This window comes from Natrix helvetica (genome assembly GCF_964273705.1).
Source record: "Natrix helvetica genome assembly, chromosome: 3".
Taxonomy (NCBI): domain Eukaryota; kingdom Metazoa; phylum Chordata; class Lepidosauria; order Squamata; family Natricidae; genus Natrix; species Natrix helvetica.
The window spans coordinates 153,037,322-153,051,934 of NC_138549.1; the positions used below are offsets into that span (position 1 = coordinate 153,037,322).

General features: G+C 36.6%; 1 protein-coding gene across 1 annotated transcript in view; it reads right to left on the reverse strand.

The window, feature by feature from the left end:
* SULF2 (sulfatase 2) overlaps positions 1-12,472 on the reverse strand; it is a 182,351-nt gene extending 169,879 nt beyond the window's left edge. The window contains exon 1 of the mRNA XM_081947016.1: positions 12,321-12,472. The gene's annotated coding sequence lies outside the window, so the exon portion shown is untranslated. The remainder of the gene's footprint in view (positions 1-12,320) is intronic.
* Between the last annotated feature and the right edge of the window lie 2,141 nt (positions 12,473-14,613).

A 14,613-nucleotide genomic window follows, 5' to 3' on the forward strand; every position in this document is an offset into this window, starting at 1 on the left:
AGACCAATTGGGCATCAGAATGCTATGAACATAGGAATACGTACATATTTCCAAGGTTATAGAACTCTCAGAGAACCATCAGCCAATCAGGTTTTGCCCTTTCAATATAGACAATTGTCAACCAATGAATGTCCACTTGCTGGTGATTACTGAGTACCTCATCCCACAATTGTAATCCCTGGTCCAAAGATATATCGGCCTTCTAAGAAAGAGCAACACCACAGTAAATGCTCCTCATGGTCAATACCACTGAGAAGTTAAAGACAACTTCCATTGAGAAGTCTCAACAAAGGTTGAGCAACTGTGTCATTTTCATCTGAGGCCCAGGCCTAAACCCTAACTGAAAGGGATCCAGATAATCCATTAGGGCACTTCGGAACTGAAATTCCACAACCTTCTTAAAAACCTTCCCAAAAAAGGAAGGTATAAGATAAAATAGTAAAGTTTCATTATTGGTAGACCCAAAAAGGATTCTTGATAAGATATACTGCCACTTCATCAAAGAATTCTGGTATAACTCTCCTCTTCCAAAAAGATCATTGACTACTTTTCTGATCCAGCTGTTTAGTCCCCCACGTCAGCCCACGTTAGCCAGGAAGGACATGGATCTAAGTCATTAATAATGGACATCACATTAGATAGCACCTTACCCATTTTATGAGAGTTCACAAGTTGAAATAAGTCCATTCCACAGTACAAAACAGTAACCACTTCAAATCTGACCTGTGAAGAGGTAAGACTCCAATCAATTTGACTTTATCAGCAATGATGTATCATAGCATTCTGCTGGCATCTTTCTGTTCATTCCTCCCATAAATGAATGGGTTATCTTAAACAAGAATGCTGGAAGATAACTCCCTCATAAATGGAGAAATACTGAAAGTTTGCTGTCCTTATTGACAGGCTCAAACATATTCCTTCTCTTACCTAACAATTAGTCAAGTTTATTTTTCACCTTCATCCACCAGTATTCCAGGTCTTAGTTTTGTTGTATCATCTCAGTAACCTAAGAAGCACGCCAAGATTGGCCAAGGTTACACAGGAGCAAACTTGTCAAGTACTCTGATCACCTCCTCGCTTGCCAAATTGTTCAACACAGCTGCTGTCCTGGCACAATTATCTTAATCAGTCCACCCATCCTGCAGAGGTCTTGGGTGGTGAAAAAAAAATCATATGGACCAGAAAATGACCTGATTATGGCAAAGCACCCAGAACGATGTCTTTAATTAACAGATTACATAACAACTGCTCTGAGACAAAGACAATACCTAACATATCTGTGTAGATTCAATATTACTTGTGACTGGTCCACAGTTATCAAAGACAGGAATTCCTAAGCTGTTCCAAACCACAAATCCAGGACAGGAAGACTGAAATTCCCTAGCACCAACAGTGGAGGGAAAGAGACATTCCTATCACCAGCCCAGCAAGGAAGCCTAAGAATATAGAAAAGGCTTCGAAGTATTGGTATTCATATGTCCATAGAGCCAATTTCACCCACTGGCATTAACAGCTCATTAGCACTACAGCACAGCAAACGCAACTAAGATGACTCTCAAGATCATTGCCACTTCCCTTCCCTGACATCAACATTGCAGCCATTATAGGATCTAAAACCCAGAAAGCCAAAAAATCTTCTTGATAACGATTTTTTGGAAAATTCCTATCATTCGTCTTCCTTCCTTCCTTCCTTCCTTCCTGCCTGCCTGCCTGCCTGCCTGCCTGCCTGCCTTCTTTCCTTCCTTCCCTCCCTCCCTTCTTCTCTCCCATACTTCCTCATGGAAATTTACCCATTTCCACATTGTTGGCATTTATAAATGGAATTATTAGTGCTTTTGATATGAAATATTACCATTAATTTTATTATTTTTCTGTAATTATTTATAAGTTAATGACTGACTACTTATAATTCATTAATTTTTATCTGTGCATTATCAGTATTTTATAACATTGCTTTGATTTTTATTTATGATTTTTATCTATAATTTTTGTTTAGTATACTGTGTGAATTTTATTATACTGTTCAGTGATGTACTGTATTATAAGCCACCAAGAGCTTCCTTGATCATGGCAGGCATACAATGAATGATGAATGAGTGAATGAATGAACGAACAAACTATTTTTATTACTTAAGATCAGAAGAAATTGAGACCTTCGTTGCGCTTTCTGCCTCTACATATATGCACACATGCGTGCATACACACACGGAGAGAAAACAAAAACATAGTTTCATGTCTTCTTTACTTCTTGACACTGTCCTTTAAATGGCAACCTCCCCCCTTTTAATTAACTCTCAGTTTTTAAGATTCCTTTATAAGTGATCAGCCAAAGAATTAAATATGTAGTACCAATAAGCAGAATTTCTATCATTAAGTGAATTTTTCATTTATCAGATGTTAAGCTAATATTTCATTATAGTCTTTGCTTTATGTACCAACAAAAAAAGTTATATAGTTTTGTCTTCCAACAGGTGTGATATCTATTCCTTATTCCTTATTTTAAACATCTGTTCACATAAATTTACTCTGTGTTGGAACTAGGTAATTTTAGATATTGGACATCATTATTGTGTAGAGATGGGAGATATGGAGAGCCATGTGGTACTGCTTCAGTTGTGAAAAAACTGCTAATTTAAATGAACCTCTCCCTCTCACCAGTCTTCCATACCTTGTATTCATGATGTGTTAAAAATAAAACAATTTCTATGTTATGTTCTAAATCATAGTATCCCATCCTGTTAAGAGAGTGCAAACAGGGCAGTCAAACAGGCTATGATATCTATTCCAAGAGGAATTCATAGGGATATTTTATGGAATTCAATAGAAATTTCATAGAGCATTGGCATGGGGGGTGGGGGTGGGATAACATTTTAGCCTTAGCATCTGAAACTCTTGAAAAAGTAGGATAAGTAGTTTCTTTCTTTCTAATACTTCTGACCAATACTAGTTGGAGCAGGTGGCCTTGTAGTTACCCAGATGTCAAGCCATAAAAGATTTTATAGGTCAATACCAGCATCTTAAATAATACATGGAAACCAAACAGTAACTAGTGCAAGACCTTCAGAATGTATGTTATATGTGTGCACTGATGAGAGCCAGTAAGCACACACAAACTATTGTGTTCTGGACCAGTTGCAGTGTTCAAGTAGTCTTTTAAGGGCAGCTCTATGTAAAGTGCTGGGGGTATAGTTCAGCCAGGTCCCCCTGTTTTCCCCCCACTTTACAGCCATGGTTTGTACCTGTTGATCTAGCTCAACGAGTAATCAAGGAGAACCACAAATTGTGACCTTTGTAGCGCTTGTTTGTGAAGAAGCAATCCAGGTGGAAACAGAGAGAGTCCTGAAGGACAAGCAGCAATTCCTTCTTAGTAGACAACCAAATCACATCCATCTAGACCAGGGGTGTCAAACTGGTGGCCCGTAGGCCAGATGCGTCACACACAGGCCACACACCCCGAGCTCCGCGAAGGGAAAAAACATTGGAATACATCACGTGAGGTAATGTACACAGTGAGTTTGACACAGTGATCTAGACCTTTATAGTTTTACAGCACTGAGAAAGGACATTAACAGCATCTTCTTTACAGCCTGGGAAAGCAATGTATAATTGAAAAAAAAAAACCTGTTACAGGTAGTCCTCGACATAGAACAGTTCATTTAGTGACTGTTTGAAGTCACAACAGCACTGAAAAAAGTTTTATGGATGTTTTTCATACTTACAGCCATTGCAGCATCCTCATGGTCACATGATCACAATTAGGACACTTGGCAACTGGGTCATATTTATGATGGTTGCAGTGTCCTGGGGGTCATACGATCACCTTTTGTTGCCTTCTGACAAGCAAAGTCAATGGGGAAGTCAGATTCACTCAACAACCATGTTGCTAACTTAACAACTGCAGTGATTCACTTAACAACTGTGACAAGAATGATCATAAAATGAGGAAAATTCACTTAACAACTGTCTCACTTAGCAACATAAATTTTGGGCTTGGTTATGATCGTACATTGAGGGCTACCTGTACTGAAAGTTTCAGAACAGCCAGAACCTTAACCTGGCTTAGAGTCAAGCTACAAAACTAGAGTATTTTAAATTAAGTGTGGATAATTTTCTTTGATGAGTGTCAAACAATTCAATTGATAATTATTCTTTCTTCCAAATATTATTTTTGCATATCATTATTTATATGTCATTTTCTCATTCCAAACTAAATTTATTGAGAACTGATTTTACATGAGTTAATATATTTTATAGATTATATTATTATATTATTAATATAATATAATAAATATAATATAATATAATTAATGTAATAAATGTAATAAATGTAATAGAATAGAATAGAATAATAGAATAGAATAGAATATCTATATACTGCAAATAAAATGTAATGTTTGTTTGTTCAAAATCTCAAATCTCTGAAAGTTCTTCACCAATTGCTTTGAAATTTTGATGCAATGTTGCATTCGAGTACGCGCATGTTTTTATATATGTACATTATATAGATGTCACACCTGTGACAGGTAAAAACATGCTTTTTGTAAAAATATGCTTTTTTGAAAACCAGCGCCATCTGCAAAAGCAGCACACGCTATACTAAATATTTCACGATTCCATTTCAATGTTTCTGATTGCATTGTTATATTGATTTTTCATACATTTCCATTAATATTCATTTTCATTTAATTATTTCGTGTGACATTGTGTTGGAATTCAGCTGTGTCATTTACCATGTTTTTCCTTTGTTTTTCAATTCATGTTTTTGCTTTTTTAATGTTTTGCAATTTTATATATATTTTTTGTTATAACTTTCTTTCTTTTTCAGTGCAATCGTTATGCTTTACTTCATCCAAATAATGCCTCGCAGAATTGCGAGGAAACATCAGACCATTTGGGAATTGCTTGCAGGAGATTTCAGACAACATTATCTGTAATTCCTTGATTGACACCAGCGGAGGAAATAAATGCTTGCCTGAAATACTATACTTTGTGGCAACACGTAAAGACATTAAAATTAACTACAAATATGCATGTCCAGCTGCAAAACGATTGATCAGCTGAGATATTCTCACATCAATTGCTGGAAATTGGGAACAGAAAAGTGCCAGTTGATCTGACCTCAGGATGAATTTCATTGCCTCATAACTTCTGCAATTTAGTGACGTCAAAAGAATTGCTGAAAAAGTATTTCCCCATATTCAAACCAATTATAAGAATCACGACTGGCTGAGTGAACGAGCTATTCTTGTGGCCAAAAACAAAGACGTCTACGAACTTAACAATATTATTCAGTCTAACATTCAAAGTGAGGCAGTCACATACAAGTCCGTCGACACTGTTGTGGAAGCAGATGAAGCGGTTAATTATCCAACACAATTTTTGAATTTGCTCTATCTGCCAGGGATGCCACCGCACGTACTGCAATTGAAAATTGGCGTGCCAATTATCATGCTGCGAAATATCAACCAGCCAAAGCTTTGCAATGGCACGCGGCTTACAGTAAAAAAATTAATAACCAACGTTGTAGAAGCAACAATCTTGACAGGACCTTTCAAAGATGAAGATGTCCTCATTCCTCACATTCCTATGGTTCCAACGGATATGCCATTTCAATTTAAGAGATTGCAATTCCCAATTCGATTGACGTTTGCAATCACCATCAATAAAGCTCAGGGCCAATCTTTAGAATTGTGCGGTTTAGATCTAGACACGGATTGTTTCTCACATGGACAATTATATGTTGTGTGTTCTAGAGTCGGAAAACCAGACAATCTCTATATCTACACACACAATGGAACAACCAAGAATATTGTATACCCACAAGCATTGTGAAATTAAACATATTAGAAACTTGCGCTTTCTCTTTTCTTTCTTTTCCATTCCACTGGGCCACAGCAACACGTGGCCGGGTACAGCTAGTAACATAACATGACATGACATGACATGACATAACAGTACAAAACATTACATTAATTATATTACATTAATGTATGTATGTCAGCTCATGGATTGTTTGTATCCCACTTTTTTGAAATCAAACTTTTGTCGTAAGACACAAGCACTTAGAACAGCAGTGAATTTAACTAAAGCTAGCTGTTACTTATGAAAAATAATGTTAGTATATGAACATCCTCTTTTCACAGCAAATTAATACCTTTTCAATAGATAATGACAACTATTAAGGATAAGGTGGTAAGATTTCTTTCAATGCTTTTGAAAGTTACTATAGTGGATGCCTTTTTTAGTCCTTGGAAGATTGATGATTCCATTATTTGTAGGACTCAGCAATAAATCTCAGAGTTTAGGCTAAAGTGAGCACTTTCCCCTACTTTGCGTCTTCCATTACACCGTTATTAATCATGTTTAATCATTCATTTACCTCTGACTGCTACTGCGCTCAGGGAGGACCAGCAGATTATTGATTTTTGACTTTTACCCTTTAGAAGCTGGGAAAACCGGCTTTATGACTTCTTAATCAAAAGTGACATGCTATGGGTGAAATGAGGGGATGAGAAAAGAATGTTGCAAACCTTGAAAAAATGAAAGCTAAAGAACAGAGTTTATTATGATGGAACAGAATTAAGAGCCTACAGAGATGATTATGGAAAACTGCAATTTAAAATAGATACCATCCATGAGACATGAAGAAATTTGCCCCAGTTGAAAAATATTTCTTGGAATAAGGAAAACTATACTGTAAATTTATATCTTCAGCTAAAAGAAAAGTAAACAGTCCAAAATTGGAAACATCTAATAATTAGGTTCAACTGAATAAATGCACCTTCTCAAAACTCAAGGAACAAAACTCAATAAAACCTATTGGAAAGAAATCCAGAACACATACAAGGAAGAATTTCTTAACAAAATCTGTGAATCCTGTAATATTTGAACCTACAAAATTGTGGTATTGATTACTAACTTGCATTATTTTAAAAGATATAGAATCCATTTTTGAGAGCAAGTCATAATACTTCAAAGATTTGTGGAATAAGCATGATTCAAAATATCAGTTACAGAGGAGCAATGCTATGCGTGAGTGTGTGCAGGCACACCTATAAACACACACACATACACTCACTCCTCAACTTCCAGTACTTCTGTTGTTAAGTTCTGTTGCTCTATTTTATGACCTTTCTTGGCATACTTGTTAAGTGAATCATTGCAGTTGATAAATTAGCAATCCGGTAGTTAAAAGTGAATCTGGGTTCTCCACTCACTTTGCTTGTCAAAAAGTTGCAAAAGGTGACCACATGACCTTGGGACGCAAGGTTATACGTATGAACCAGTTGCCAAGCATCTGAATTTTGATCACATGATCATAGGGATGCTACAGATGTTGTAACTGTGAAAAATGGCACTTTTTTCAGTGCCATTGTAACTTTGAACAGTCACTAAATGAACTGTTGTAAGTCGAGGAATATGCATATATACACATACACATACACATACACATACACATAAAGGTATTTCTGTTTCTGAGCACATCAGAGGCATTTGACTGCCCACTGCGAGAAGCATTATGCTGGATTATAAAGGGATGATCGGCAGGACTATTCTTAGTCATCTCTGTGTGATGTTCCAGTAATATATCATGAATGTAATTAGACTGCACAGGAGCAGTTTATGTGCATAACATCGCCATATGAAACACTGGCTGGGAGTTGAAATCTAACACAGGAGAAAGATAATAGGCTAGAAAATACAGTACAATATTGTTTTTGAGTCAATATTTGTTCTATACTCTCTAAATCATGGGTGTCAAACTCGCCGTGTCATGTTACTGTCATGATTCATGATGTCTTCCCCATTTGCAGAGCTGGGGTGGGTGTGGCCTGGGGCCACCAGTTTGACTTCCCTACTCTAAATGCTCAACAGCTGACAGTAGATGTTATGGAAAGTTATTTTTCATTTGAGATTTTTGATTGTGATTTTTTTCCCTCCTGAAAATCTGAGAATCCTGAATATAAACTCAATTTTCAGAAAAAAAAGACAGGTGGCCATATAAATGTACCCAATAGATAAATGAATATATTCTAGCTAATAATACACATATGCACTAGTGCAATTCCTATAGTTATATTGTAAAATTCTTTAGACAAGCTTTAATTTTACAGAGAGAAACTTCACCTGATCTTCTATAGGTCTTTTAAGTTTAAAGTACACTGTAAAAAAAGCCGTAGTAGAAAAATTACACTAGATAGAGCAAAATGAAAAAAGGATTGAGATAATAAGCCTTCACTGATGCTGTTAACAATCAGGTGCAAAGAGCCCAAAGTAATCACCTGTCAAATGGTTGTTTATGCCAGAACTAGTCTAAAGGAGGAAATTCATGTTATTTGCCCTGGCCTACCCTGATGTCTCCTTCTAGAGATTAAAGCCAGACATTTTGGCAGAATCCGCCTGCAAATTATATAGCAGAAGAAAATATTTTTGACACGATTCCCATATTCAAGAGCAAAGTAAGTAGAAGAAGGTATGTCAGCCTCTGTGAGAGTGAAAATTTGGCTCTATAATAAAAAGATAAAAGTGCTTAGGAAATAATGCTGTTCAGAAGATATTTTAGGTTACTGAGCAACAAGATAATAAACACACAACATGTCAATTCATATTTATAGAGTAAGAATTTCGGCTAATTTATTACAAATCTGCAACAATAATATGACTTAGATGTGATACAGCCAGCTGATGGAAATGGCAAAATCCCCAGGGCAGATGGGCAATGCCATTTCAGGCTGAAATTGAAAAGCACCTTTTTAGAAACACTTTTTTTTAATCTTACAAACATCAAAGGCTCCAAAGTCTGCTCACAGCACTTTAGAAAAATGAAATTCACAAATAGAAACATTACAGATAGAACACAAACTGAATTAAGACTCCAAACTGAAAACAACAACAATTTAAAGCCCAGCAAATAACACCCCAACAAAGCAAAAACCAAAATACAAAAGCTTTAATGATTCAATTTAAAGGCAGCTCTTGACCATGTCTTACTTTTTACAAGAAACCATAAGCAGAGTTACTATTAAAAATGACTCTGTTTTGTACCTACTATTCTGATGGCCCTTGTTTGGGGGCAGCAAGAGGTGTCCTGAAGTCTAAACCTTGTTTGTATGTATTAGTTCACGAAACCTGATTTTAAACAGTTTAGAATATGGATGTCCAACCTTAGCAACTTTAAGACTTGTGGACTTATTCCAATGTTGGCTGGGAAATTCTGGGAATTGAATTCCACAAATATTAAAGTTGTTAAGATTGGACATGCCTGGTTTGGAACATTAAATATCAGAATTGAAAATGTACTAAAAACTATGCCTGAATTTTCATAGGTTCAATTATCCAGAAAATAATGATGATCTCTTATCCACTCTTTACCCATCCCTATTCTAACATTGACTTTGGATACATGTTCAGAATTTCCACATCAGTCTTAGAAGTAACATATTAAGTCACCAATACTGTTAGTTAATAGAATAGGGGGGATGTATTAATGTCCACCAATAGGAATAAAAGCTCTTCCTTGAGGGTTTATTTCACAAGAAAGGCAATAATGCTGTGCTTCCAAATTCCATCCAATAGTGAAGAATACAAGTTAGAAGAATAGAATGTTCTTGCACAGTAAAAATCTGTGCACCTAATGGGGATATGTGGCTAATAAATAAGAACTAAGGGCAAGGCTAGTTAATACAATACAATACAATACAATACAATACAATAGTAGAGTTGGAAGGGACCTTGGAGGTCTTCTAGTCCAACCCCCTGCCTAGGCAGGAAACCCTATACCGTTTCAGACAAATAGCTATCCAACATCTTCTTAAAGACTTCCAGTGTTGGGGCATTCACAACTTCTGGAGGCAAGCTGTTCCACTGATTAATTGTTCTCACTGTCAGGAAATTTCTCCTCAGTTCTAAGTTGCTTCTCTCCTTGATTAGTTTCCACCCATTGCTTCTTGTTCTACCCTCAGGTGCTTTGGAGAATAGTTTGACTCCCTCTTCTTTGTGGCAACCTCTGAGATATTGGAATAATGCTATCATGTCTCCCCTAGTCCTTCTTTCTCTTAAGCTAAACATACCCAGTTCCTGCAACCGTTCTTCATATGTTTTAGTCTCCAGTCCCCTAATCATCTTTGTTGCTCTTCTCTGCACTCTTTCTAGAGTCTCCACATCTTTTTTACATCGTGGCGACCAGAACTGAATGCAGTATTCCAAGTGTGGCCTTACCAAGGCATTATAAAGTGGTATTAACACTTCACGTGATCTTGATTCTATCCCTCTGTTGATGCAGCCTAGAACTGTGTTGGCTTTTTTGGCAGCTGCTGCACACTGCTGGCTCATATTTAAATGGTTGTCCACTAGGACTCCAAGATCCCTTTCACAGTTACTACTACTGAGTAAGGTATCACCTATACTGTACCTGTGCATTCCGTTTTTGTTGCCTAAATGTAGAACCTTACTCTTTTCACCATTGAATTTCATTTTATTAGATAGTGCCCAATGTTCAAGTTTGTCAAGATCCTTCTGTATCTTAAGCCTATCTTCTGGAGTGTTGGCTATTCCTGCCAGCTTGGTATCATCTGCAAATTTGATGAGTTCCCCATTTATTCCCTCATCCAAATCATTGATGAAGATGTTGAAGAGTACTGGGCCTAAAACAGAGCCTTGGGGTACTCCACTGCATACTTCCCTCCATGTAGATGCAGTTCCATTGAGAACTACACGTTGAGTGCGGTTGGTCAGCCAGTTACCAATCCATCTGGTGGTGATGCTGTCTAACCCACATTCTTCTACTTTATCTAGTAGTAGGTTATGGTCTACCTTATCAAAAGCCTTACTGAAGTCCAAGTAAACTATATCAACGGCATTCCTCTGGTCCACTAATTTTGTCACATTATCAAAGAATGCAATAAGATTAGTCTGGCATGATCTGTTTTTGACAAATCCATGTTGGCTTTTGGCTATTACTTTGTTTGCTTCTAGGTGTTCGCAAATTCGTTGCTTGATTATTTTTTCCAGAATCTTTCCTGGTATTGAGGTTAGGCTGATAGGTCTGTAGTTTCCTGGATCTAATTTTTTCCCTTTTTTGAAGATGGGAACCACATCAGCTCTTTTCCAGTCCTCTGGTAGTTCCCCGGTGTTCCAGGATCTCTGAAAGATATAATTCAGTGGTTCTGAGATCTCGTCTGCTAGTTCCTTCAGAACTCTGGGGTGTAATCCATCCGGTCCTGGTGATTTGAACTCATCTAGGGTAGACAGGTGCTCACTTACCATTTTCTTCCCTATTTCAATTTGTGTTCCTAATTTTGTGGTGCTGCTTTTGATAGGTTGGACTGTTTTATCCCTTTGTGTAAAGACAGATGCAAAACATGAGTTAAATAGTTCTGCTTTCTCCCTGTTGCTTGTCACCTTCTTGCCACTTTCTCCTAGCAATGGACCAATTGTTTCCTTAATTTTTTTCTTGTTTTTAACATGTTGGAAGAAGCTTTTTTTGTTAATTTTTACTTTTGTGGCAAGCCTTTCTTCATTGTGAGCCTTAGCTTTCCTCACTTCATCTTTACAGGCTCGGGCTATTTGCTGATATTCTGCCTTAGTTATGTCCCCCTCCTTCCACTTTTTATACTTACTTTTTTTGTCTTTCAGTTTGTCAGATAGTTGTTTATGCAGCCATGCTGGTTTCTTTTGGGAGCTGTTGTTTTTCTTCTTCATTGGTATTGTGTTAGACTGGGCTTTTCTAATCTCATTTTTCAAAATTTCCCAAGCTTCTTGAGTTGTTTTCCCCTCGAGGATTCTCATCCATGGAATTTTTCCCAAGCTCTCTCTAAGTTTATTGAAATTAGCTTTCTTAAAGTCCAAGACTCTAGTTTGACTTTGTTCTACTACTTGTGTTTGGATAATGTTGAATTCCAATATTGCATGGTCACTTGCCCCCAGGGTTCCTATGACTTCAACACCTTCTATCATTTCCTCTCTGTTAGTGAGAATTAAGTCCAGTATGGCTGATCCCCTTGTTTCCTTCTCTACTTTTTGGAAAACAAAGTTGTCTGCTAGGTTTGTTAGGAACCTGTTGGATCTTCCACTTGGTGCAGTGGAATAAAGCCTAGTTTCTTCACATGAGTGGTCAAGACATAAGTTGATTGAAAATTTATTAAAATTTATTGTTAAATGCAAGAGACTATTCTTCAAAGACTAAATTAGTGTTATATATTCATACGCAATTCATATTCATTATATATTAATTAATTAAAAATTAATATGCATATATTTTTTTAAAAGGGGTAATAGCACATTGTCATATGACAGTAACCAAAGTTGCATTTTGAACATACCTCCAACATATGGAGATTGTACTGGCTGGAGCTCCACACGGTTCAATTCTGAGTCTTCTACTCGTCACTATTTTTTAATAATAACTTGTAGAGGTAGAGAGAATGTGGATCAAATTCCAGATGACACAAAATTTGGTGGGATATCTGATTACCTAAAATACAGATGTGAAATTAAAAATGATCCTGATAAAATAAATCAGTAGGGTGAAAGTGACAGAATTATACTTAAGAGAAACAAACTCAAAATTAAAAAAATCAAGGAGACAATCAACCTAGAACTAAGGAGAAATTTTCTGACAATTAAAACAATTAATCAATGGAATGACTTGCTTCCATAAGATGTGGGTGTTCAGTACTCCAACACTGGAGGTTTTTAAGGAGAGTTTGGACAATCATTTGTCTGAATGGTACAGGGTTTCCTGCTTGAGCAGGGAGTTGAACTAGAAGACCTCCAAGGTACCTTCAAACTTTATTTTGTTATTCTTCATTTAGGAAACAAAAATCAAACACTCAAGTTATATTGGGGATACCTAACTTTAGTCTTTGTGAAAAAGAATATGGATAATAGTTGATTGCAACCTGAGTATGAAATCAGTAATGTGACGTGGCTGCAAACTACAATTAAAATATAAGACTGACATTAAGAGAAGTGTGATTTACAGATTTCTAGTAATACAAATTTTGTTTTACCCATTTTAGTCAGACTGTACTTCAAATGCTTTGTCATATTCTGTGTTCTGTATTTTAAGAAGATTTTTGAAACCGGAGTAGTAACAGTACCAATTAGTAAATGGGGGAGGAGAGATCAACCACTTCACTGCTCCTGAATGGGATCCCAAAGCATGCCAAAAGAACAGGGAAGTATCAACAGGTTGATGATATCAAGACACAGCTATTTGCCCAGGCTGAACAGAAGAAACTATGGATGTTGCACCTGATACCAATTGTTAGAACTAAGAACCAAAGTGTGGTCAAGCTGAAGCCCACAAGATGAAGTGGCTGTTTAGACTAGACTAGACTAGACTTGACTTGAATTGAATTCTTTATTGACCAAGTGTGATTGGACACACAAGGAATTTGTCTTTGGTGCATATGCTCTTAGTGCACATAAAAAGTCAAGATACATTCGTCAAGAATTATAAGGTACAACACTTAATGATAGTCATAGGATATAAATAAGCAATCAGTAAACAATCAATATAAATTGTAAGGGTACAAGCAACAAAGTTACAGTCCAGCAGTCATAAGTGGGAGGAAATGGGTGACAGGAATGATGAGAAGACTAGTAGTAATAGTAACACAGCCTTAGTGAATAGTTTGACAGTGGTGAGGGAATTATTTGTTTAGCAGAGTGATGGTGTTCGGGAAAAACTTTTCTTGTGTCTAGTTGTCTTGGTATGCAGTGCCAGAAACTACCATGCTCCATGTTAATTCTAACTAGCCCAGGCAAAGTTTCATGTCCTCTGAAGGAATACTTGCATGAGCTGAGGTTTCTTTTGCACGTTCAACTTTTACTTGGCAGCAGGTGGAGGTCATGACCAGGACAGCCTTTGTTCAGCTACAGCTGGATGTGCTAGATAAGGTAGGATTCCTTGGCTGTAGTCACTCATGCTTTTATCAATTCACATTTGAAATACTGTCATGTGCTATAGATGCAACTGTCTCTGTAGACTACTTAAATACTGTAATTGGTGCCAAAACTGGCAGCCTGCCTACTGATAAATGAGAGAAACTACAACAAATTATAATCTCTGTTGTATATTCCACATTAGTCGTCAATAGATTTTGGATACAATTCAAAAGGCTGGGAATGGGAGATTTATGTTCAACAAGAGGTTTTCCCAAGGGGGGGAAAGAAAAAAATATAGGGTCTGAAACTGAAAGGAAAGTTGTTTTTCAGATAATCATTATGTAACGAACTCAGTCTCTTCTTCTCCAGTGTACCATTCATTCATTCATTCATTCATTCATTCATTCATTCATTCATTCATTTCTACACTGCTCATATCACCTAAGTTACTTTGAATGGTTTACAATGAAAAGGGCTGTGAGAAAAAGGTCAGCAAGGCTCTGGCTTGTATACCAAAATATTAGATCTAAACTGAAAATAGTTCGCTTGCTAGAATTTTTATACAGTTATTCATTTCAGCTTAATAAATCTTGATAAAGAGAACTCTATTAGAGTTTTGAAAATAATCACTTTTGGTTACTTTTAAATACTTGATACTATCTGTTTGGAATACTTTGATTTGGATTACTGCACTGTGCTAAAAGGACCCTTACCTTTTAGATT